This window comes from Pygocentrus nattereri, chromosome 17 (genome assembly GCF_015220715.1).
Source record: "Pygocentrus nattereri isolate fPygNat1 chromosome 17, fPygNat1.pri, whole genome shotgun sequence".
Classification (NCBI taxonomy): Eukaryota; Metazoa; Chordata; class Actinopteri; order Characiformes; family Serrasalmidae; genus Pygocentrus; species Pygocentrus nattereri.
In genome coordinates this window covers 11,519,453-11,547,291 of record NC_051227.1, presented here as the reverse complement: position 1 = coordinate 11,547,291, position 27,839 = coordinate 11,519,453, and the positions used below count along the sequence as shown (strand labels likewise).

At 37.7% G+C, this 27,839-nt stretch overlaps 1 protein-coding gene across 1 annotated transcript in view; it reads right to left on the bottom strand.

The window, feature by feature from the left end:
• Nucleotides 1–26,322, bottom strand: part of agtr1a (angiotensin II receptor, type 1a) — a 31,027-nt gene extending 4,705 nt beyond the window's left edge. Inside the window, exon 1 of the mRNA XM_037546432.1 lies at nt 26,256–26,322. The gene's annotated coding sequence lies outside the window, so the exon portion shown is untranslated. The remainder of the gene's footprint in view (nt 1–26,255) is intronic.
• Nucleotides 26,323–27,839: the final 1,517 nt, after the last annotated feature.

Here is a 27,839-nt window from a genome sequence, read left to right as displayed (position 1 = left end):
GACTCCAACCATGTTTTCTAACCTTTCCAGGAGAATATTGTGGTCTATTGTATCAAAAGCTGTGCTGAGGTCAAATAGCACTAACAGGGATACGTAGCCTTGATCAGAGGCAAGATGATCATTAGTTATCTTAACTAGAGCCGTCTCAGTGCTGTGATGTGGCCTGAATCCAGATTGAAATTTTTCATATATATGGTTCTTATGTAGATATGAACTAAGTTGTTGGGCCACAGTTTTTTCTAAGATCTTTGATATAAATGGTAAATTAGAAATAGGCCTGTAACTTGACAAAACGGTGACATCAAGATTTGGTTTCTTGATCAGGGGTTTGATAACTGCTAGTTAAAAAGCTTTGGGTACATGGTCCAGACTAAGGGACGTGTTTACTATACTTAAAATAGGGTTTATAATAACTGGCAGTACTTCTTTGAGTAATTTTGAGGGAATTGCATCGAGTATGCAGGTTGTGCAATTTGCAGAAGAGACAATCTTCTCTACTTCTAGCTGTGGGAGTGGGTAAAAGGTTTCCTTTTCTACAACTGTGTTTTGTTTTATATCAGCCAAGTCAGATGACAGCCAAGTTGGGTTTAATACTGTGGGTTGAATTTGTTGTCTAATATTTTTAATTTTATTATTAAAGAAGTCCATAAAAACTTCACTGGTGAGAGTTGCTGGGATTTCTGGTTCAGTACCTGCCTGATTTTTTGTGATCACACTAAACAGAACTCTAGGATTATATTTATTATTCTCAATCAGCGAGGCCAGATATGCTGAGCGAGCTTTTGTTCAACAGTCCCCGTTGTCGTATTTTGAGCTTCACAATGCGCCACACATTTTCAGTGGAAGACTGAAAGTCCAGTCTAGTACCCACACTCTTTTACTACGAGGCCACGCTGTTGTAACATGTGCAGAATGTGGCTTGCCATTGTCTTGCTGAAATAAGCAGGACGTCCCTGAAAAAGACGTTGCTTGGATGGCAGCATATGTTGCTCCAAAACCTGTATGTACCTTTCAGCATTAATGGTGCCTTCACAGATGTGCAAGTTACCCATGCCATGGGCACTAACACACCCCCATACCATCAGAGATGCTGGCCTTTGAACTTTGCGCTGATAACAATCCGGACCGTCCTTTTCCTCTTTGGCCCGGAGGACACGACATCCATGATTTCCAAAAACAATTTGAAATGTGGACTCATCAGACCACAGGACACTTTTCAGTCAGTCCATCTCTGATGAGCTCAGACCCAGAGAAGCCGGCGGCGTTTCTGGGTGTTGTTGATATGTGGCTTTCGCTTTGCATGGCAGAGTTCTAACTTGCACTTGTAGATGGAGCGATGAACTGTGTTCACTGACAATAGTTTTCTGAAGTGTTCCTGAGCCCATGTGGTAATATCCATTAAAGAATGATGTCGGTTTTTAATGCAGTGCCGTCTGAGGGATCGAAGGTCACGGGCATTTTCTGGTTTTCTGTTTGGTTTTCTGCCTTGCCACTTACTTGCAGAGATTTCTCCAGATTCTCTGAATCTTTTGATGATATTATGGACTGTAGATGATGAAATCCCTAAATTCCTTGCAATTACATGTTGAGAAACTTTGTTCTTAAACTGTTGGACTATTTGCTCACGCAGTTGTTCACAAAGTGGTGAACCTCACCCCATCCTTGCTTGTGAACAACTGAGCCTTTCAGGGATGCTCCCTTTATACCCAATCATGGCACTCACCTGTTTCCAATTAGCCTGTTCACCTGTGGAATGTTCCAAACAGTTGTTTTTTGAGTATTCCTCAACTTTCCCAGTGTTTTGTTGCCCCTGTCCCAACTTCTGTGGAATGTGTTGCAGGAATCAAATTCAAAATCAGTCAATATTTGCAAAACACAATAAAGTTTATCTGTTTGAACATTCTGTTTTTATTTATGTTTTACACAACGTCCCAACTTCATTGGAATCGGGGTTGTAACTAGCCTCTGCAGGAAGATGGATCTCCAGGACCAGAGATGTTGACCACAGCTCTGTACTGTACATACATGTGGCTGCTGTTGGGACAAACATCCATCTCCAAAACAGGGACTTCACAGAAGGAAAAAACCTGAATTGAAGTTAATAAGTCAAGAAGATATATTTCCAAGAAATTCAGGAAATTTGCTTGAATGGCTTTTTCAAAATCAGTTAAATGAACAAATAAAAGAACAAATATGGAGATACAAGGTTTTGTCCCAACCTCAAGTAACCTTATTTCAGTTAACTGTAGAAAATTGACCAGTTTGAATTTATATTATAAGTTGATTTATCTCTGATCAACTTGTGCATTTGGAGATAAGTTCAAATCTAGAGCTCTGGCCAAACTGTTATAAATCTGTCTGGAGCTCTCTGTGGAGGAATTATTCACATGATGAAATGGATCTGGTTGAACTGATTGAAACTGGCACAGAATCTGCCCACCTGCTGAGTTAGTCACTGGCTGGGGACGTATTTATGAAATTGCTTTATCATTTCCTCAGTAAATTAGTCAGTATAATAACTGCTCTTGGCCTGTGAAGTGTAGAACAGCGTTATCCTGTATTAAAGTCTGAGTGCAGCTCTTTACTGGCCGTGTTCGCTCGTTCTCCTTCATCATCATTAGATTAGGCATTTCATGTTTTGGGGATACAAATCTGTCCATGATCTTGTGAAAACATTCCAATCTGAAGGAATTCTGAATAAAAACACAGCTCACTGATGAATAGCAGAAACTCTGAGACTTTCACTGTTTTCAGCTAATTACTTGTTGATGTTCAAACTGTTGTGCAATGTGACACTGTTAGTAACGTTTTCCACTGTGAAAACATCAGACTTTTACTCCAGGGTGCATTTCTGACCTCTTGAAAAGGCCAAAACATAAATTAGTGTTTGCTGTGAGCTGGACAGCAGTGGCCTCTGTTTACTGAGCGTGAGACGGGGAGAATGAGACTGGTTCACATAAACTTCGCCAAACAACCCTCTCTAAACAACCCTCACTAAACAAACTTCAATAAACAACCCTCACTAAACAAACTTCACTAAACAACCCTTGCTAAACAAACATCACTAACAAGCCCTCACTAAACAATGATCACTAAACAACACTCACTAAACAATCATCACTAAACAGCCCTCACTAAACAATCATTACTAAACAACCCTCACTAAACAAAGTTCATTAAACAACCCTCACTAAACAATCATCACTAAACAACACTCCCAAAACAACCATCACTAAACAACCCTCACTAAACAATCATCACTAAACAACCCTCACTAAACAAACTTCATTAAACAACCCTCACTAAACAAACTTCATTAAACAACCCTCACTAAACAATCATTACTAAACAACCCTCACTAAACAATCATTACTAAAAAACCCTCACTAAACAATCATTACTAAACAACCCTCACTAAACAATCATCACTAAACAGCCCTCGCTAAACAATGATCACTAAACAACCCTCACTAAACAATGATCACTAAACAACCCTCACTAAACAATGATCACTAAACAACCCTCACTAAACAATCATCACTGAACAGCCCTCGCTAAACAATCATCACTAAACAACCCTCACTAAACAAACTTCATTAAACAACCCTCACTAAACAATCATTACTAAACAACCCTCACTAAACATCCATCCATCCATCCATTTTCTAAGCCGCTTCTCCGTCAGGGTCGCGGGGGGGTGCTGGAGCCTATCCCAGCAGTCTTCGGGCGGAAAGCAGGATACACCCTGGACAGGTCGCCAGTCCATCGCAGGGCCTCACTAAACAATCACCAGTAAACAACCCTCACTAAACAAACTTCACTAAACAACCCTCACAAAACAATCATCACTAAACAACCCTCACTAAACAATCATCACTAAACAACCCTCACTAAACAATCATTACTAAACAATCCTCACAAAACAATTATCACTAAACAACCCTCACAAAACAACCATCACTAAACAACCCTTACTTAACAATCATCACTAAACAACCCTCACTAAACAATCATCACTAAACAATCATTACGAAACAATCCTCACAAAACAACCATCACTAAACAATCATCACTAAACAATCATTACAAAACAATCCTCACAAAACAATCATCACTAAACAAACTTCACTAAACAACCCTCACAAAACAATCATCACAAAACAACCCTCACTAAACAACCCTCACTAAACAATCATCACTAAACAATCATTACGAAACAATCCTCACAAAACAACCATCACTAAACAATCATCACTAAACAATCATTACAAAACAATCCTCACAAAACAATCATCACTAAACAAAATTCACTAAACAACCCTCACTAAGCAATCGTCACTAAACAATCATCACTAAACAACCCTCACTAAACAAACTTCACTAAACAACCCTCACTAAACAAACTTCACTAAACAACCCTCACTAAGCAATCATCACTAAACAATCATCACTAAACAACCCTCACTAAACAATCATCACTAAACAATCATCACTAAACAATCATCACTAAACAAACTTCACTAAACAACCCTCACTGAACAACCCTCACTAAATAAAGATCACTAACCAGCCCTCACTAAACAATCATCACTAAACAACCCTCACTAAACAATCACTAAACAACCCTCACTGAACAATCATCACTACACAACCCTCACTAAACAATCATCACTAAACAACCCTTGCTAAACAATCATCACTAAATACCCCTTGCTAAACAATCACTAAACAACCCTCACTAAACAACCCTTACTAAACAACCCTCACTAAACAATCATCACTAAACAACCCTCACTAAACAAACTTCACTAAACAACCCTCACTAAACAACCCTCACTAAACAATCATCACTAAACAATCATTACTAAACAATCCTCACAAAACAATCATCACTAAACAAACTTCACTAAACAACCCTCACAAAACAATCATCACTAAAACAACCCTCACTAAACAATCATCACTAAACAACCCTCACTAAACAATCATCACTAAACAACCCTCACTAAACAAAATTCACTAAACAACCCTCACTAAACAATCATCACTAAACAATCATCACTAAACAACCCTCACTAAACAAACTTCACTAAACAACCCTCACTAAACAAACTTCACTAAACAACCCTCACTAAACAATCATCACTAAACAATCATCACTAAACAACCCTCACTAAACAATAATCACTAAACAATCATCAGTAAACAAACTTCACTAAACAACCCTCACTGAACAACCCTCACTAAAAAAAGATCATTAACCAGCCCTCACTAAACAATCATCACTAAACAACCCTCACTAAACAATCACTAAACAACCCTCACTGAACAATCATCACTACACAACCCTCACTAAACAATCATCACTAAACAACCCTTGCTAAACAATGATCACAAAACAACCCTCGCTAAACAATGATCACTAAACAACCCTCACTACACAATCATCACTAAACAATCATCACTAAACAATCATCACTTGCTAACACCCCTTGCTAAACAATCACTAAACAACCCTCACTAAACAACCCTTACTAAACAACCCTTGCTAAACAACCCTCACTAAACAAACTTCATTAAACAACCCTCACTAAACAAACTTCACTAAACAACCCTCACTAAACAATCATCACTAAACAACCCTTGCTAAACAATGATCACAAAACAACCCTCGCTAAACAATGATCACTAAACAACCCTCACTACACAATCATCACTAAACAATCATCACTAAACAATCATCACTTGCTAACACCCCTTGCTAAACAATCACTAAACAACCCTCACTAAACAACCCTTACTAAACAACCCTTGCTAAACAACCCTCACTAAACAAACTTCATTAAACAACCCTCACTAAACAAACTTCACTAAACAACCCTCACTAAACAACCCTCACAAAACAACCATCATTAAACAACCCTCACAAAACAACCCTCACTAAACAACCCTCACAAAACAATCATCACTAAACAACCCTCACAAAACAACCATCACTAAACAACCCTCACAAAACAACCATCACTAAACAACCCTCACAAAACAATCATCACTAAACAACCCTCACAAAACAACCATCACTAAACAACCCTCCCTAAACAATCATCACTAAACAACCCTCACAAAACAACCCTCACTAAACAATCATCACTAAGCAATCATTACTAAACAATCCTCACAAAACAATCATCACTAAACAATCATCACTAAACAAACTTCACTAAACAACCCTCACAAAACAATCATCACTAAACAACCCTCACTAAACAATCATCACTAAACAACCCTCACTAAACAAACTTCACTAAACAACCCTCACTAAATAAACTTCACTAAACAACCCTCACTAAACAATCATCACTAAACAACCCTCACTAAACAATCATCACTAAACAATCATCACTAAAACACCCTCACTAAAGAAACTTCACTAAACAACCCTCACTAAACAATCATCACTAAACAATCATCACTAAACAACCGTCACTAAACAATCATCACTAAACAATCATCAGTAAACAAACTTCACTAAACAACCCTCACTAAAGAAAGATCACTAACCAGCCCTCACTAAACAATCATCACTAAACAACCCTCACTAAACAATCACTAAACAACCCTCACTGAACAATCATCACTACACAACCCTCACTAAACAATCATCACTAAACAACCCTTGCTAAACAATAATCAATAAACAACCCTCGCTAAACAATGATCACTAAACAACCCTCACTACACAATCATCACTAAACAATCATCACTAAAAAATCATCACTAAACACCCCTTGCTAAACAATCACTAAACAACCCTCACTAAACAACCCTTACTAAACAACACTTGCTAAACAATCATCACTAAACAACCCTCGTTAAACAATGATCAGTAAACAACCCTAGCTACACAATCATCACAAAACAACCCTCACTAATCAGTCATCACTAAACACCGCTCGCTAAACAATCACTAAACAACCCTCAGTAAACAACCCTTACTAAACAACCCTCGTTAAACAACCCTCACTAAACAATCATCTCTAAACTAACCCTCACTAAACCCTCGCTAAACAAACTTCACTAAACAACCCTCACTAAACAATCATCACTAAATAACCCTGGCTAAACAATCAATAAACAACCCTCACTAAACAATCATCACTAAACAACCGTCACTAAACAATCATCACTAAATAACCCTGGCTAAACAATCATTAAACAACCCTCACTAAACAATCATCACTAAACAACCCTCACTAAACTATCATCACTAAATAACCCTTGCTACACAATCACTAAACAATCCTCACTAAAAAAACTTCGTTAAACAACCCTCGCTAAAGAACCCTCACTAAACAACTCTCACTAAACAACCCTTGTGAAACAATCACTAAACAACTCTCACTAAAAAAACTTCGCTAAACAATCATCACTAAACAACCATTGCTAAACAATCATCACTACACAACCCTCGCTAAACAAACTTCACTAAACAACCCTCACTAAATAATCATCTCCAAACTAACCCTCACTAGACCCTCGCTAAACAATCATCACTAAATAACCCTCGTTAAAGATTGATCACTAAACAACGCTTGCTAAACAATCATTACTAAACAACCCTCACTAAACAATCATCACTAAACTACCCTCGCTAAACAATAATCACTAAACAACACTCACTAAACAATCATCACTAAACAACCCTCACTAAACAATCATCACTAAACAACCCTCAATAAACAATCATTACTAAACAACCCTCACTAAACAAACATTACTAAACAACCGTCGCTAAACAATAATCACTAAACAACACTCACTAAACAATCATCACTAAACAACCCTCACTAAACAATCATCACTAAACAACCCTCACTAAACAAACTTCACTAGACAACCCTCACTAAACAATCATCACTAAACAACCCTCACTAAACAATCAGCACTAAACAACCCTCACTAAACAAACTTCACTAAACAACCCTCACTAAACAAACTTCACTAAACAACCCTCACTAAACAACCCTCACTAAACAATCATCAGTAAACAGCCCTCACTAAACAATCATCACTAAACAATCATTACTAAACAACCCTCATTAAACAATCATCACTAAACAACCCTCACTAAACAATCATCACTAAACAACCCTCACTAAACAACCCTCACTAAACAACCCTTGCTAAACAATCATCACTAAACCACCTTCACTAAACAACCCTTGCTAAACAATCATCACTAAACAGCCCTCACTAAACAATCATCACTAAACAACCCTCACTTAACAATCATCACTAAACAGTCATCACTAAACAACCCTCACTAAACAATCATCACTAAACAACCCTTGCTAAACAATCATCACTAAACAACCTTCAATAAACAACCCTTGCTAAACATTCATCACTAAACAGCCCTCACTAAACAATCATCACTAAACAACCCTCACTAAACAAACTTCACTAAACAACCCCCACTAAACAAACTTCACTAAACAACCCTCAATAAACAATCATCACTAAACAATCATCACTAAACAACCCTCACTAAACAATCACCACTTAACAACCCTCACTAAACAACCCTTGCTAAACAATCATCACTAAACAACCTTCACTAAACAACCCTTGCTAAACAATCATCACTAAACAGCCCACACTAAACAATCATCACTAAACAACCCTCACTAAACAATCATCACTAAACAGTCATCACTAAACAACCCTCACTAAAGTCATCACTAAACAACCCTCACTAAACAACCCTCACTAAACAATCATTACTAAACAACCCTCACTAAACAATCATCACTAAACCACCCTCACTAAACAATCATCACTAAACAAACTTCACTAAACAACCCTCACTAAACAATCATCACTAAACAATCATCACTAAACAACCCTCACTAAACAATCATCACTAAACAATCATCACTAAACAAACTTCACTTAACAACCCTCACTAAACAACCATCACTAAACAATCATCACTAAACAACCCTCACTAAACAATCATCACTAAACAATCATCACTAAACAATCATCACTAAACAGCCCTCACTAAACAATCATCACTAAACAACCCTCACTAAACAATAATCACTAAACAGTCATCACTAAACAACCCTCACTAAAGTCATCACTAAACAACCCTCACTAAACAACCCTCACTAAACAATCATCACTAAACAACCCTCACTAAACAAACTTCAGTAAACAACCCTCACTAAACAATCATTACTAAACAACCCTCACTAAACAATCATCACTAAACAAACTTCACTAAACAATCATCACTAAACAATCATCACTAAACAACCCTCACTAAACAGTCATCACTAAACAATCATCACTAAACAAACTTCACTAAACAACCCTCACTAAACAATCATCACTAAACAATCATCACTAAACAACCCTCACTAAACAATCATCACTAAACAATCATCACTAAACAATCATCACTAAACAACCCTCACTAAACAATCATCACTAAACAATCATCACTAAACAAACTTCACTAATCAACCCTCACTAAACAAACTTCACTAAAAAATCATCACTAAACAAACTTCACTAAACAACCCTCACTAAACAATCATCTCTAAACTAACCCTCACTAAACCCTCGCTAAACAAACTTCACTAAACAACCCTCACTAAACAATCATCACTAAACAAACTTCACTAAACAACCCTCACAAAACAATCATCACTAAACAACCCTCACTAAACAATCATCACTAAACAACCCTCACTACACAAACTTCACTAAACAAACTTCACTAAACAACCCTCACAAAACAATCATCACTAAACAACCCTCACTAAACAATCATCACTAAACAACCCTCACTAAACAACCCTCACTAAACAATCATCACTAAACAACCCTCACTAAACAAACTTCAGTAAACAACCCTCACTAAACAATCATTACTAAACAACCCTCACTAAACAATCATCACTAAACAAACTTCACTAAACAATCATCACTAAACAATCATCACTAAACAACCCTCACTAAACAGTCATCACTAAACAATCATCACTAAACAAACTTCACTAAACAACCCTCACTAAACAATCATCACTAAACAATCATCACTAAACAACCCTCACTAAACAATCATCACTAAACAATCATCACTAAACAATCATCACTAAACAACCCTCACTAAACAATCATCACTAAACAATCATCACTAAACAAACTTCACTAATCAACCCTCACTAAACAAACTTCACTAAAAAATCATCACTAAACAAACTTCACTAAACAACCCTCACTAAACAATCATCTCTAAACTAACCCTCACTAAACCCTCGCTAAACAAACTTCACTAAACAACCCTCACTAAACAATCATCACTAAACAAACTTCACTAAACAACCCTCACAAAACAATCATCACTAAACAACCCTCACTAAACAATCATCACTAAACAACCCTCACTACACAAACTTCACTAAACAAACTTCACTAAACAACCCTCACAAAACAATCATCACTAAACAACCCTCACTAAACAATCATCACAAACAACCCTCACTAAACAACCCTCACTAAACAATCATCACAAACAACCCTCACTAAACAATCATCACTAAACAGTCATCACTAAACAATCATCACTAAACAATCCTCACTACACAAACTTCACTAAACAACCCTCACTAAACAAACTTCACTAAACAACCCTCACTAAACAAACTTCACTAAACAACCCTCACTAAACAATCATCACTAAACAATCATCACTAAACAAACTTCACTAAACAACCCTCACTAAACAATCATCACTAAACAACCCTCACTAAACAAACTTCACTAAACAATCATCACTAAACAAACTTCACTAAACAATCATCACTAAACAACCCTCACTAAACAATCATCACTAAACAAACTTCACTAAACAACCCTCACTAAACAATCATCACTAAAAAATCATCACTAAACAACCCTCACTAAACAAACTTCACTAAACAACCCTCACTAAACAATCATCACTAAATAATCATCACTAAACAAACATCACTAAACAACCCTCACTAAAGAATCATCACTAAACAATCATCACTAAACAACCCTCACTAAACAAACTTCACTAAACAACCCTCACTAAACCTTCATCACTAAATAATCATCACTAAACAAACATCACTAAACAACCCTCACTAAACAATCATCACTAAACAAACATCACTAAACAACCCTCACTAAACAATCATCACTAAACAATCATCACTAAACAATCATCACTAAACAAACATCACTAAACAACCCTCACTAAACAACCCTCACTAAACAATCATCACTAAACAAACTTCACTAAACAACCCTCACTAAACAATCATCACTAATCAACCCTCACTAAACAAACTTCACTAAACAATCATCACTAAACAAACTTCACTAAACAACCCTCACTAAACAATCAACACTAAACAATCCTCACTAAACAATCCTCACTAACCAAACTTCACTAAACAACCCTCACTAAACAATCATCACTAATCAACCCTCACTAAACAAACTTCACTAAATATCCATCCATCCATCCATTTTCTAAGCCGCTTCTCCGTCAGGGTCGCGGGGGGGTGCTGGAGCCTATCCCAGCAGTCTTCGGGCGGAAGGCAGGATACACCCTGGATGGGACGCCAGTCCATCGCAGGGCAGACAGACAGACACAGACAGTCACTCACACACTCACACCTAGGGGCAATTTAGCACATCCAATTGGCCTGACTGCATGTCTTTGGACTGTGGGAGGAAACCGGAGAACCCGGAGGAAACCCACGCAGACACGGGGAGAACATGCAAACTCCACACAGAGAGGACCCCGGTCGCCCGGCCAGGGAATCGAACCCAGGCCCTCCTCGCTGTGAGGCGACAGCGCTACCTACCACGCCACCGTGCCGCTCCATCACTAAACAATCATCACTAAACAAACTTCACTAAACAACCCTCACTAAACAATCATCACTAAACAACCCTCACTAAACAAACTTCACTAAACAACCCTCACTAAAAAATCATCACTAAACAATCATCACTAAACAAACTTCACTAAACAACCCTTGCTAAACAATCATCACTAAACAATCATCACTAAACAATCATCACTAAACAGCCCTCACTAAACAATCATCACTAAACAACCCTCACTAAACAATCATCACTAAACAATCATCACTAAAGAACCCTTACTAAACAATCTTCACTAAACAGCCCTCAGTAAACAACCCTCACTAAACAACCCTTGCTAAACAATCATCACTAAACAACCCTCAGTAAACAATCATCACTAAACAATCATCACTAAACAACCCTCACTAAACAATCATCACTAAACAACCCTTACTAAACAATCATCACTAAACAATCCTCACTAAACAACCCTTGCTAAACAATCATCACTAAACAACCCTCACTAAACAATCATCACTAAACAATCATCACTAAACAACCCTCACTAAACAATCATCACTAAACAACCCTTACTAAACAATCATCACTAAACAATCTTCACTAAACAGCCCTCACTAAACAACCCTTGCTAAACAATCATTACTAAACAACCCTCACTAAACAACCCTCACTAAACAATCATCACTAAACAACCCTCACTAAACAATCATCACTAAACAACCCTTACTAAACAATCATCACTAAACAATCATCACTAAACAACCCTCACTAAACAACCCTCACTAAACAATCATCACTAAGCAATCATCACTAAACAACCCTCACTAAACAACCCTCACTAAACAGCCCTCACTAAACAACCCTTGCTAAACAATCATCACTAAACAACCCTCACTAAACAATCATCACTAAACAATCCTCACTAAACAATCATCACTAAACAACCCTCAGTAAACAACCCTCACTAAACAACCCTCACTAAACAGCCCTCACTAAACAACCCTTGCTAAACAATCATCACTAAACAACCCTCACTAAACAACCCTCACTAAACAATCCTCACTAAACAATCATCACTAAACAACCCTCAGTAAACAACCCTCACTAAACAACCCTCACTAAACAGCCCTCACTAAACAACCCTTGCTAAACAATCATCACTAAACAATCTTCACTAAACAGCCCTCACTAAACAACCCTTGCTAAACAATCATTACTAAACAACCCTCGCTAAACAACCCTTGCTAAACAATCATCACTAAACAACCCTCACTAAACAACCCTCACTAAACAATCATCACTAAACAATCATCACTAATCAACCCTCACTAAACAATCATCACTAAACAATCATCACTAAACAACCCTCACTAAATAATCCTCAGTAAACAATCATCACTAAACAGCCCTCACTATACAATCATCACTAAGCAATCATCACTAAACAACCCTCACTAAACAACCCTCACTAAACAACCCTCGCTAAACAATCATCACTTAACAACCCTCACTAAACAATCATCACTAAACAATCCTCACTAAACAATCATCACTAAACAACCCTCAGTAAACAATCATCACTAAACAACCCTCACTAAACCACCCTCACTAAACAACCCTCACTAAACAATCATCACTAAACAACACTCACTAAACAACCCTCACTAAACAAACCTCACTAAACAATCATCACACAACAACCCTCACTAAACAATCATCACTAAACAACCCTCACTAAACAATCATCACTAAACAATCATCACTAAACAACCCTCACTAAACAATCATCACTAAACAATCATCACTAAACAACCCTCACTAAACAATCATCACTAAACAATCACTAAACAACCCTCACTAAACAATCCTCACTAAACAATCATCACTAAATAACCCTCACTAAACAATCATCACTAAACAATCATCACTAAACAACCCTCACTAAACAACCCTCACTAAACAGCCCTCACTAAACAACCCTCACTAAACAACCCTTGCTAAACAATCATTACTAAACAACCCTCACTAAACAATCATCACTAAACAAACTTCATTAAACAACCCTCACTAAAAAATCATCACTAAACAATCATCACTAAACAAACTTCACTAAACAATCATCACTAAACAACCCTCACTAAACAATCATCACTAAACAATCATCACTAAACAACCCTTACTAAACAATCATCACTAATCAACCCTCACTAAACAACCCTTGCTAAACAATCATCACTAAACAACCCTCACTAAACAATCATCACTAAACAATCTTCACTAAACAGCCCTCACTAAACAACCCTTGCTAAACAATCATTACTAAACAACCCTCACTAAACAACCCTCACTAAACAACCCTTGCTAAACAATCATCACTAAACAACCCTCACTAAACAACCCTCACTAAACAATCATCACTAAACAACCCTCACTAAACAATCATCACTAAACAATCATCACTAAACAACCCTCACTAAACAATCAGCACTAAACAATCCTCACTAAACAACCCTCACTAAACAGCCCTCACTAAACAACCCTTGCTAAACAATCATCACTAAACAACCCTCACTAAACAACCCTCACTAAACAATCCTCACTAAACAATCATCACTAAACAACCCTCACTAAACAACCCTCACTAAACAGCCCTCACTAAACAACCCTTGCTAAACAATCATCACTAAACAATCTTCACTAAACAGCCCTCACTAAACAACCCTTGCTAAACAATCATTACTAAACAACCCTCGCTAAACAACCCTTGCTAAACAATCATCACTAAACAACCCTCACTAAACAACCCTCACTAAACAATCATCACTAAACAATCATCACTAATCAACCCTCACTAAACAATCATCACTAAACAATCATCACTAAACAACCCTCACTAAATAATCCTCAGTAAACAATCATCACTAAACAGCCCTCACTATACAATCATCACTAAGCAATCATCACTAAACAACCCTCACTAAACAACCCTCACTAAACAACCCTCGCTAAACAATCATCACTTAACAACCCTCACTAAACAATCATCACTAAACAATCCTCACTAAATAATCATCACTAAACAACCCTCAGTAAACAATCATCACTAAACAACCCTCACTAAACCACCCTCACTAAACAACCCTCACTAAACAATCATCACTAAACAACACTCACTAAACAACCCTCACTAAACAAACCTCACTAAACAATCATCACACAACAACCCTCACTAAACAATCATCACTAAACAACCCTCACTAAACAATCATCACTAAACAATCATCACTAAACAACCCTCACTAAACAATCATCACTAAACAATCATCACTAAACAACCCTCACTAAACAATCATCACTAAACAATCACTAAACAACCCTCACTAAACAATCCTCACTAAACAATCATCACTAAACAACCCTCACTAAACAATCATCACTAAACAATCATCACTAAACAACCCTCACTAAACAACCCTCACTAAACAGCCCTCACTAAACAACCCTCACTAAACAACCCTTGCTAAACAATCATTACTAAACAACCCTCACTAAACAATCATCACTAAACAAACTTCATTAAACAACCCTCACTAAAAAATCATCACTAAACAATCATCACTAAACAAACTTCACTAAACAATCATCACTAAACAACCCTCACTAAACAATCATCACTAAACAATCATCACTAAACAACCCTTACTAAACAATCATCACTAATCAACCCTCACTAAACAACCCTTGCTAAACAATCATCACTAAACAACCCTCACTAAACAATCATCACTAAACAATCTTCACTAAACAGCCCTCACTAAACAACCCTTGCTAAACATTCATTACTAAACAACCCTCACTAAACAACCCTCACTAAACAACCCTTGCTAAACAATCATCACTAAACAACCCTCACTAAACAATCATCACTAAACAACCCTCACTAAACAATCATCACTAAACAACCCTTACTATACCATCATCACTAAACAATCATCACTAAACAACCCTCACTAAACAACCCTCACTAAACAATCATCACTAAGCAATCATCACTAAACAACCCTCACTAAACAGCCCTCACTAAACAACCCTTGCTAAACAATCATCACTAAACAACCCTCACTAAACAATCATCACTAAACAATCATCACTAAACAATCCTCACTAAACAATCATCACTAAACAACCCTCAGTAAACAACCCTCACTAAACAACCCTCACTAAACAATCATCACTAAACAACCCTCACTAAACAATCATCACTAAACAATCTTCACTAAACAGCCCTCACTAAACAACCCTTGCTAAACAATCATTACTAAACAACCCTCACTAAACAACCCTCACTATACAACCCTTGCTAAACAATCATCACTAAACAACCCTCACTAAACAACCCTCACTAAACAACCCTTGCTAAACAATCATCACTAAACAACCCTCACTAAACAATCCTCACTAAACAATCATCACTAAACAGCCCTCACTAAACAACCCTTGCTAAACAATCATCACTTAACAACCCTCACTAAACAATCATCACTAAACAATCCTCACTAAACAATCATCACTAAACAACCCTCAGTAAACAATCATCACTAAACAACCCTCACTAAACCACCCTCACTAAACAACCCTCACTAAACAATCATCACTAAACAACCCTCACTAAACAAACCTCACTAAACAATCATCACACAACAACCCTCACTAAACAATCATCACTAAACATACCTCACTAAACAATCATCACTATACAATCATCACTAAACAACCCTCACTAAACAATCATCACTAAACAACCCTCACTAAACAATCATCACTAAACAATCATCACTAAACAACCCTCACTAAACAATCATCACTAAACAATCACTAAACAACCCTCACTAAACAATCCTCACTAAACAATCATCACTAAACAACCCTCACTAAACAATCATCACTAAACAATCATCACTAAACAACCCTCACTAAACAACCCTCACTAAACAGCCCTCACTAAACAACCCTTGCTAAACAATCATTACTAAACAACCCTCACTATACAATCATCACTAAACAACCCTCACTAAACAATCCTCACTATCAATCATCACTAAACAACCCTCACTAAACAATCATCACTAAACAATCATCACTAAACAACCCTCACTAAACAACCCTCACTAAACAGCCCTCACTAAACAACCCTTGCTAAACAATCATTACTAAACAACCCTCACTAAACAATCATCACTAAACAATCCTCACTAAACAATCATCACTAAACAACCCTCACTAAACAATCATCACTAAACAATCATCACTAAACAACCCTCACTAACCAACCCTCACTAAACAATCATCACTAAACAACCCTTGCTAAACAATCATCACTAAACAACCCTCGCTAAACAATCATCACTAAACAATCCTCACTAAACAATCATCACTAAACAACCCTCAGTAAACAATCATCACTAAACAACCCTCACTAAACCACCCTCACTAAACAACCCTCACTAAACAATCATCACTAAACAACCCTCACTAAACAATCATCACTAAACAATCTTCACTAAACAGCCCTCACTAAACAACCCTTGCTAAACAATCATCACTAAACAACCCTCACTAAACAACCCTCACTATACAACCCTTGCTAAACAATCATCACTAAACAACCCTCACTGAACAATCAGCACTAAACAATCCTCACTAAACAATCATCACTAAACAACCCTCAGTAAACAATCATCACTAAACAACCCTCACTAAACCACCCTCACTAAACAACCCTCACTAAACAATCATCACTAAACAACACTCACTAAACAACCCTCACTAAACAAACCTCACTAAACAATCATCACACAACAACCCTCACTAAACAATCATCACTCAACAACCCTCACTATACAATCATCACTAAACAATCATCACTAAACAATCATCACTAAACAACCCTCACTAAACAATCATCACTAAACAATCATCACTAAACAACCCTCACTAAACAATCATCACTAAACAATCACTAAACAACCCTCACTAAACAATCCTCACTAAACAATCATCACTAAACAACCCTCACTAAACAATCATCACTAAACAATCATCACTAAACAACCCTCACTAAACAACCCTCACTAAACAGCCCTCACTAAACAACCCTTGCTAAACAATCATTACTAAACAACCCTCACTAAACAATCATCACTAAACAACCCTCACTAAACAACCCTCACTAAACAATCATCACTAAACAACCCTCACTAAACAATCATCACTAAACAACCCTCACTAACCAACCCTCACTAAACAACCCTTGCTAAACAATCATCACTAAACAACCCTCACTAAACAATCATCACTAAACAACCCTCGCTAAACAATCATCACTAAACAACCCTCACTAAACAATCATCACTAAACAATCCTCACTAAACAATCATCACTAAACAACCCTCAGTAAACAATCATCACACAACAACCCTCACTAAACAATCATCACTAAACATACCTCACTAAACAATCATCACTATACAATCATCACTAAACAACCCTCACTAAACAATCATCACTAAACAACCCTCACTAAACAATCATCACTAAACAACCCTCACTAAACAATCATCACTAAACAATCACTAAACAACCCTCACTAAACAATCCTCACTAAACAATCATCACTAAACAACCCTCACTAAACAATCATCACTAAACAATCATCACTAAACAACCCTCACTAAACAACCCTCACTAAACAGCCCTCACTAAACAACCCTTGCTAAACAATCATTACTAAACAACCCTCACTATACAATCATCACTAAACAACCCTCACTAAACAATCCTCACTATCAATCATCACTAAACAACCCTCACTAAACAATCATCACTAAACAATCATCACTAAACAACCCTCACTAAACAACCTCACTAAACAGCCCTCACTAAAACAACCCTTGCTAAACAATCATTACTAAACAACCCTCACTAAACAATCATCACTAAACAACCCTCACTAAACAATCCTCACTAAACAATCATCACTAAACAACCCTCACTAAACAATCATCACTAAACAATCATCACTAAACAACCCTCACTAACCAACCCTCACTAAACAATCATCACTAAACAACCCTTGCTAAACAATCATCACTAAACAACCCTCGCTAAACAATCATCACTAAACAATCCTCACTAAACAATCATCACTAACAACCCTCAGTAAACAATCATCACTAAACAACCCTCACTAAACCACCCTCACTAAACAACCTCTCTAAACAATCATCACTAAACAACCCTCACTAAACAATCATCACTAAACAATCTTCACTAAACAGCCCTCACTAAACAACCCTTGCTAAACAATCATTACTAAACAACCCTCACTAAACAACCCTCACTATACAACCCTTGCTAAACAATCATCACTAAACAACCCTCACTGAACAATCAGCACTAAACAATCCTCACTAAACAATCATCACTAAACAACCCTCAGTAAACAATCATCACTAAACAACCCTCACTAAACCACCCTCACTAAACAACCCTCACTAAACAATCATCACTAAACAACACTCACTAAACAACCCTCACTAAACAAACCTCACTAAACAATCATCACACAACAACCCTCACTAACAATCATCACTCAACAACCCTCACTATACAATCATCACTAAACAATCATCACTAAACAACCCTCACTAAACAATCATCACTAAACAACCCTCACTAAACAATCATCACTAAACAATCATCACTAAACAACCCTCACTAAACATCATCAACTAAACAATCACTAAACAACCCTCACTAAACAATCCTCACTAAACAATCATCACTAAACAACCCTCACTAAACAATCATCACTAAACAATCATCACTAAACAACCCTCACTAAACAACCCTCACTAAACAGCCCTCACTAAACAACCCTTGCTAAACAATCATTACTAAACAACCCTCACTAAACAATCATCACTAAACAACCCTCACTAAACAACCCTCACTAAACAATCATCACTAAACAACCCTCACTAAACAACCCTCACTAACCAACCCTCACTAAACAACCCTTGCTAAACAATCATCACTAAACAACCCTCACTAAACAATCATCACTAAACAACCCTCGCTAAACAATCATCACTAAACAACCCTCACTAAACAATCATCACTAAACAATCCTCACTAAACAATCATCACTAAACAACCCTCACTAAACAATCATCACTAAACAACCCTCACTAAACCACCCTCACTAAACAACCCTCACTAAACAACCCTCACTATACAACCCTTGCTAAACAATCATCACTAAACAACCCTCACTGAACAATCAGCACTAAACAATCATCACTAAACAATCATCACTAAACAACCCTTACTAAACAATCATCACTAATCAACCCTCACTAAACAACCCTTGCTAAACAATCATCACTAAACAACCCTCACTAAACAATCATCACTAAACAATCATCACTAAACAACCCTCACTAAACAATCATCACTAAACAATCTTCACTAAACAGCCCTCACTAAACAACCCTTGCTAAACAATCATTACTAAACAACCCTCACTAAACAACCCTCACTAAACAACCCTTGCTAAACAATCATCACTAAACAACCCTCACTAAACAACCCTCACTAAACAATCATCACTAAACAACCCTCACTAAACAATCATCACTAAACAACCCTTACTATACAATCATCACTAAACAATCATCACTAAACAACCCTCACTAAACAACCCTCACTAAACAATCATCACTAAGCAATCATCACTAAACAACCCTCACTAAACAGCCCTCACTAAACAACCCTTGCTAAACAATCATCACTAAACAACCCTCACTAAACAATCATCACTAAACAATCATCACTAAACAATCCTCACTAAACAATCATCACTAAACAACCCTCACTAAACAATCATCACTAAACAACCCTCACTAAACAATCATCACTAAACAATCTTCACTAAACAGCCCTCACTAAACAACCCTTGCTAAACAATCATTACTAAACAACCCTCACTAAACAACCCTCACTATACAACCCTTGCTAAACAATCATCACTAAACAACCCTCACTAAACAACCCTCACTAAACAACCCTTGCTAAACAATCATCACTAAACAACCCTCACTAAACAATCCTCACTAAACAATCATCACTAAACAGCCCTCACTAAACAACCCTTGCTAAACAATCATCACTTAACAACCCTCACTAAACAATCATCACTAAACAATCCTCACTAAACAATCATCACTAAACAACCCTCAGTAAACAATCATCACTAAACAACCCTCACTAAACCACCCTCACTAAACAACCCTCACTAAACAATCATCACTAAACAACACTCACTAAACAACCCTCACTAAACAAACCTCACTAAACAATCATCACTAAACAATCATCACTAAACAACCCTCACTAAACAATCATCACTAAACAATCATCACTAAACAACCCTCACTAAACAATCATCACTAAACAACCCTCACTAAACAATCATCACTAAACAATCATCACTAAACAACCCTCACTAAACAATCATCACTAAACAATCACTAAACAACCCTCACTAAACAATCCTCACTAAACAATCATCACTAAACAACCCTCACTAAACAATCATCACTAAACAATCATCACTAAACAACCCTCACTAAACAACCCTCACTAAACAGCCCTCACTAAACAACCCTTGCTAAACAATCATTACTAAACAACCCTCACTAAACAATCATCACTAAACAACCCTCACTAAACAATCCTCACTATCAATCATCACTAAACAACCCTCACTAAACAATCATCACTAAACAATCATCACTAAACAACCCTCACTAAACAACCCTCACTAAACAGCCCTCACTAAACAACCCTTGCTAAACAATCATTACTAAACAACCCTCACTAAACAATCATCACTAAACAACCCTCACTAAACAATCCTCACTAAACAATCATCACTAAACAACCCTCACTAAACAATCATCACTAAACAATCATCACTAAACAACCCTCACTAAACAATCATCACTAAACAACCCTCACTAACCAACCCTCACTAAACAATCATCACTAAACAACCCTTGCTAAACAATCATCACTAAACAACCCTCACTAAACAATCATCACTAAACAATCCTCACTAAACAATCATCACTAAACAACCCTCAGTAAACAATCATCACTAAACAACCCTCACTAAACTACCCTCACTAAACAACCCTCACTAAACAATCATCACTAAACAACCCTCACTAAACAATCATCACTAAACAATCTTCACTAAACAGCCCTCACTAAACAACCCTTGCTAAACAATCATTACTAAACAACCCTCACTAAACAACCCTCACTATACAACCCTTGCTAAACAATCATCACTAAACAACCCTCAGTAAACAATCATCACTAAACAACCCTCACTAAACCACCCTCACTAAACAACCCTCACTAAACAATCATCACTAAACAACACTCACTAAACAACCCTCACTAAACAAACCTCACTAAACAATCATCACACAACAACCCTCACTAAACAATCATCACTCAACAACCCTCACTATACAATCATCACTAAACAATCATCACTAAACAACCCTCACTAAACAATCATCACTAAACAACCCTCACTAAACAATCATCACTAAACAATCATCACTAAACAACCCTCACTAAACAATCATCACTAAACAATCACTAAACAACCCTCACTAAACAATCCTCACTAAACAACCCTCACTAAACAACCCTCACTAAACAATCATCACTAAACAATCATCACTAAACAACCCTCACTAAACAACCCTCACTAAACAGCCCTCACTAAACAACCCTTGCTAAACAATCATCACTAAACAACCCTCACTAAACAATCATCACTAAACAACCCTCACTAAACAACCCTCACTAAACAATCAGCACTAAACAACCCTCAGTAAACAATCATCACTAAACAACCCTCACTAAACCACCCTCACTAAACAACCCTCACTAAACAATCATCACCAAACAACACTCACTAAACAACCCTCACTAAAGAAACCTCACTAAACAATCATCACACAACAACCCTCACTAAACAATCATCACTAAACAACCCTCACTAAACAATCATCACTAAACAACCCTCACTAAACAATCATCACTAAACAATCATCACTAAACAACCCTCACTAAACAATCATCACTAAACAATCACTAAACAACCCTCACTAAACAATCCTCACTAAACAACCCTCACTAAACAACCCTCACTAAACAATCATCACTAAACAACCCTCACTAAACAACCCTCACTAAACAGCCCTCACTAAACAACCCTTGCTAAACAATCATTACTAAACAACCCTCACTAAACAATCATCACTAAACAACCCTCACTAAACAACCCTCACTAAACAATCATCACTAAACAACCCTCACTAAACAATCATCACTAAACAACCCTCACTAACCAACCCTCACTAAACAACCCTTGCTAAACAATCATCACTAAACAACCCTCACTAATCAATCATCACTAAACAACCCTCGCTAAACAATCATCACTAAACAACCCTCACTAAACAATCATCACTAAACAATCCTCACTAAACAATCATCACTAAACAACCCTCAGTAAACAATCATCACTAAACAACCCTCACTAAACCACCCTCACTAAACAACCCTCACTAAACAATCATCACTAAACAACACTCACTAAACAACCCTCACTAAACAAACCTCACTAAACAATCATCACTCAACAACCCTCACTAAACAATCATCACTAAACAACCCTCACTAAACAATCATCACTAAACAATCATCACTAAACAACCCTCACTAAACAATCATCACTAAACAATCATCACTAAACAACCCTCACTAAACAATCATCACTAAACAATCACTAAACAACCCTCACTAAACAATCCTCACTAAACAATCATCACTAAACAACCCTCACTAAACAATCATCACTAAACAACCCTCACTAAACAACCCTCACTAAACAACCCTCACTAAACAACCCTTGCTAAACAATCATTACTAAACAACCCTCACTAAACAACCCTCACTAAACAATCATCACTAAACAACCCTCACTAAACAATCATCACTAAACAACCCTCACTAACCAACCCTCACTAAACAACCCTTGCTAAACAATCATCACTAAACAACCCTCACTAATCAATCATCACTAAACAACCCTCGCTAAACAATCATCACTAAACAACCCTCACTAAACAATCATCACTAAACAATCCTCACTAAACAATCATCACTAAACAACCCTCAGTAAACAATCATCACTAAACAACCCTCACTAAACCACCCTCACTAAACAACCCTCACTAAACAATCATCACTAAACAACACTCACTAAACAACCCTCACTAAACAAACCTCACTAAACAATCATCACTCAACAACCCTCACTAAACAATCATCACTAAACAACCCTCACTAAACAATCATCACTAAACAATCATCACTAAACAACCCTCACTGAACAATCATCACTAAACAACCCTCACTAAACAATCATCACTACACAATCACTAAACAACCCTCACTAAACAATCCTCACTAAACAATCATCACTAAACAACCCTCACTAAACAATCATCACTAAACAATCATCACTAAACAACCCTCACTAAACAACCCTCACTAAACAGCCCTCACTAAACAACCCTTGCTAAACAATCATTACTAAACAACCCTCACTAAACAATCCTCACTAAACAATCATCACTAAACAACCCTCACTAAACAATCATCACTAAACAATCATCACTAAACAACCCTCACTAAACAATCATCACTAAACAACCTTCACTAAACAACCCTCACTAAACAATCATCACTAAACAACCCTCACTAACCAACCCTCACTAAGCAACCCTTGCTAAACAATCATCACTAAACAACCCTCACTAAACAATCATCACTAAACAACCCTTGCTAAACAATCATCACTAAACAACCCTCACTAAACAATCATCACTAAACAATCCTCACTAAACAATCATCACTAAACAACCCTCAGTAAACAATTATCACTAAACAACCCTCACTAAACAACCATTGTTGCTGTACTGCCTAAGAAAATCTGTCATATACGATTCCTTATGTTACCAGGTTTCAGCTAAAATGGTGAGACCTTATCACAGAAGATGTCCTGCAGTGTTGGCATCAACTGAATCAGCTCTGTGACTGAACAATTGATCAGTAATCACAGATTCATCTCCCTGTATTCAGCTCCAGTATTCCAGTATTTGGGATGGAGGCTCTATTTTAAGGGGTTTATCTGAGCTTATCTGTGCTGTTCAGGAAGTGGGGGCCGATGAGGACCTTTGCTCTCTGATTAGCCTGATTGCAGATGTTTTTGCTGATCCTCTAAACTGCTTTTCCCTCCTCCCCGAGAGTTATTAATGACGGAGAATGTCCGCCTAGCTCCGCAGATCATGGGGAGATATAAAACTTCCATGGCCTCAGTTTACAAACACGATCCGGTTTTAAGAATCACTGCAGGTTAAAACGCAGTGAAGAGTCAAGTGTGACGAGTGTTAAACTGCACTGACTGTTTACTGTTGTATTTACTGGACACTAAATACCTAAATAAATCACTGTTTACTGGTCAGATGACTTATTTTAATAAGATGCTGATCATAGTTATCAGAATCACTTAAATTAAAACGATTTGATTATTATTTGGAGTTCATATCACAGTATATCGTTAAAACTGTTAACTGTCCCGTCCACAGCTGGGGAGGAGGTCAACACCGCTGAGAATATACTGACATGAACAAGATCATCATCAGAGAACAGAGACCCCGACAACCTTCACACTTACAGTAATGAGAAGAATATTAAATACGTCATCAGAGCCTAAAAAACATTTGTCCGTCTGTATTTTACATGATTTGAACTCACCCTTTACATTGTGCACCAACTTCATGATGAATAGACCAATAGAAACACTCCAAACTCACCTGGAATAAAAGCCGTTACATTGACTTACATTAAACATCAATAACATTTTTCCTTCTACTGTAAAGGGACCGTTGTGGAGATACTGGAAAGCTCCTGGACAGCGGTGATATGTGAAGTGTTTTCCACACATCTGTTAGCAGTACTGAAACCGGGAAAACACAGCAAAACAGCCAAAAACCCACAAACTGCTCTGATGATTAAAGTCAGTCGATCATAAAGAGCAGCTGCAGGTCAGAGATCAGGCTGATTTGCGTTCCTCTGGAAGCAAAACTCACATAAAGCTGAAGATTTACCTTCAGATGATCCGCAGAGCTGCTCCTAACTCGCCGTCCCCATCACAGAGTGACCGCTGACCACTCAGACCTCCCTTATAAAGAGAGGGAGAGAGAGCCTGAGGGGAGCTGACAGGATTTCCCATCATGCACTTAGTCACCTCTCCTCTTTTTTCAGACTGTGACATTTAATGAGGATCATGTTCTGATGTTCTGATGTTTTGTTCTCCTCAGAAACATCAGTGTCCCTCACAAACACCAGCGTCACAACGTTCACTATCACATTCCTTTTTTTCCCAAACTGGCCACTAAAATGTACTTCAGGTGTTTTTATCTAACATGTCACATATTTTGGATGCGTAAAGATCAGTAATGTACTGTGACTGTATAGTATATTGATGGTGGAGTGTCTGTCTGAGATTTGATCCCTGCTGCTGAAATACAATACAGTTTAGCCCCACCATTCAGCTACAGCAGTTTAGCTCCACCATTCAGCTACAGCGGTTTAGCCCCACCCATTCAGCTACAGCGGTTTAGCCCCACCCATTCAGCTACAGCGGTTTAGCCCCACCCATTCAGCTACAGTGGTTTAGCCCCACCATTCAGCTACAGCAGTTTAGCCCCACCCATTCAGCTACAGCGGTTTAGCCCCACCCATTCAGGCTACAGCGGTTTAGCCCCACCCATTCAGCTACAGCGGTTTAGCCCCACCCATTCAGCTACAGCGGATTAGCCCCACCTATTCAGGCTACAGCGGTTTAGCCCCACCATTCAGCTACAGCGGTTTAGCCCCACCCATTCAGCTACAGCGGTTTAGCCCCAGCCATTTAGCTACAGCGGTTTAGCCCCACCCATTTAGCTACAGCGGTTTAGCCCCACCATTTAGCTACAGCGGTTTAGCCCCACCATTCAGCTACAGTGGTTTAGCCCCACCCATTCAGGCTACAGCGGTTATTTAGTATATTATTATTCTTATGAATTCTAAGTCTAAAGAGGTTGTAAAAATGCTCCGGTATAATGATGTGATTAGTGAAGTTAAGGAGAAGGAAAAGACTCTTTAAAGTCTGTCAGGTTTGCTGTGGTGTTCACTTTAATGTATCAGTGATTCCAACTCTGCTCTCTCTGGTCTGGAATGATCGCAGAACTGGCTTCATTCTCAGAGTTTTCCTCTAATGAAAACCTGTTCAGAGCATTGCTGGTAGTGATGAAGTGCTGAAGGTTCAGCAGGAGACGTGAAGTCTCAGGGCTAAAGAACTCAGAACCGGATCGATCCAAACTGAGGCCAGTGTCAGTCACTGCACATTCAAAGGTTTACGCTGTAGAGAAGAACACAGTACACTATTCTCCTGTTCACTACACACTATACAGATATTACAGCAGTAATGAACAGCCACACTTCACCATAACTGCAGCATTAACGTCTCTCTGGCTTTGATGTGTTTGTCAGAGCGCCGGCTCAGTGGCCTGCTTACTGTGTCTCAGACAGGCGGTTGATTCAATCAGCCTTTAAGGTGGAAATGTTAATGTTCATGATTGCAATCAGACGTTATTACAACAATCTATTACATCACAAATGGCTCAGAGAAGACAAGAGCCAGTCTTTCA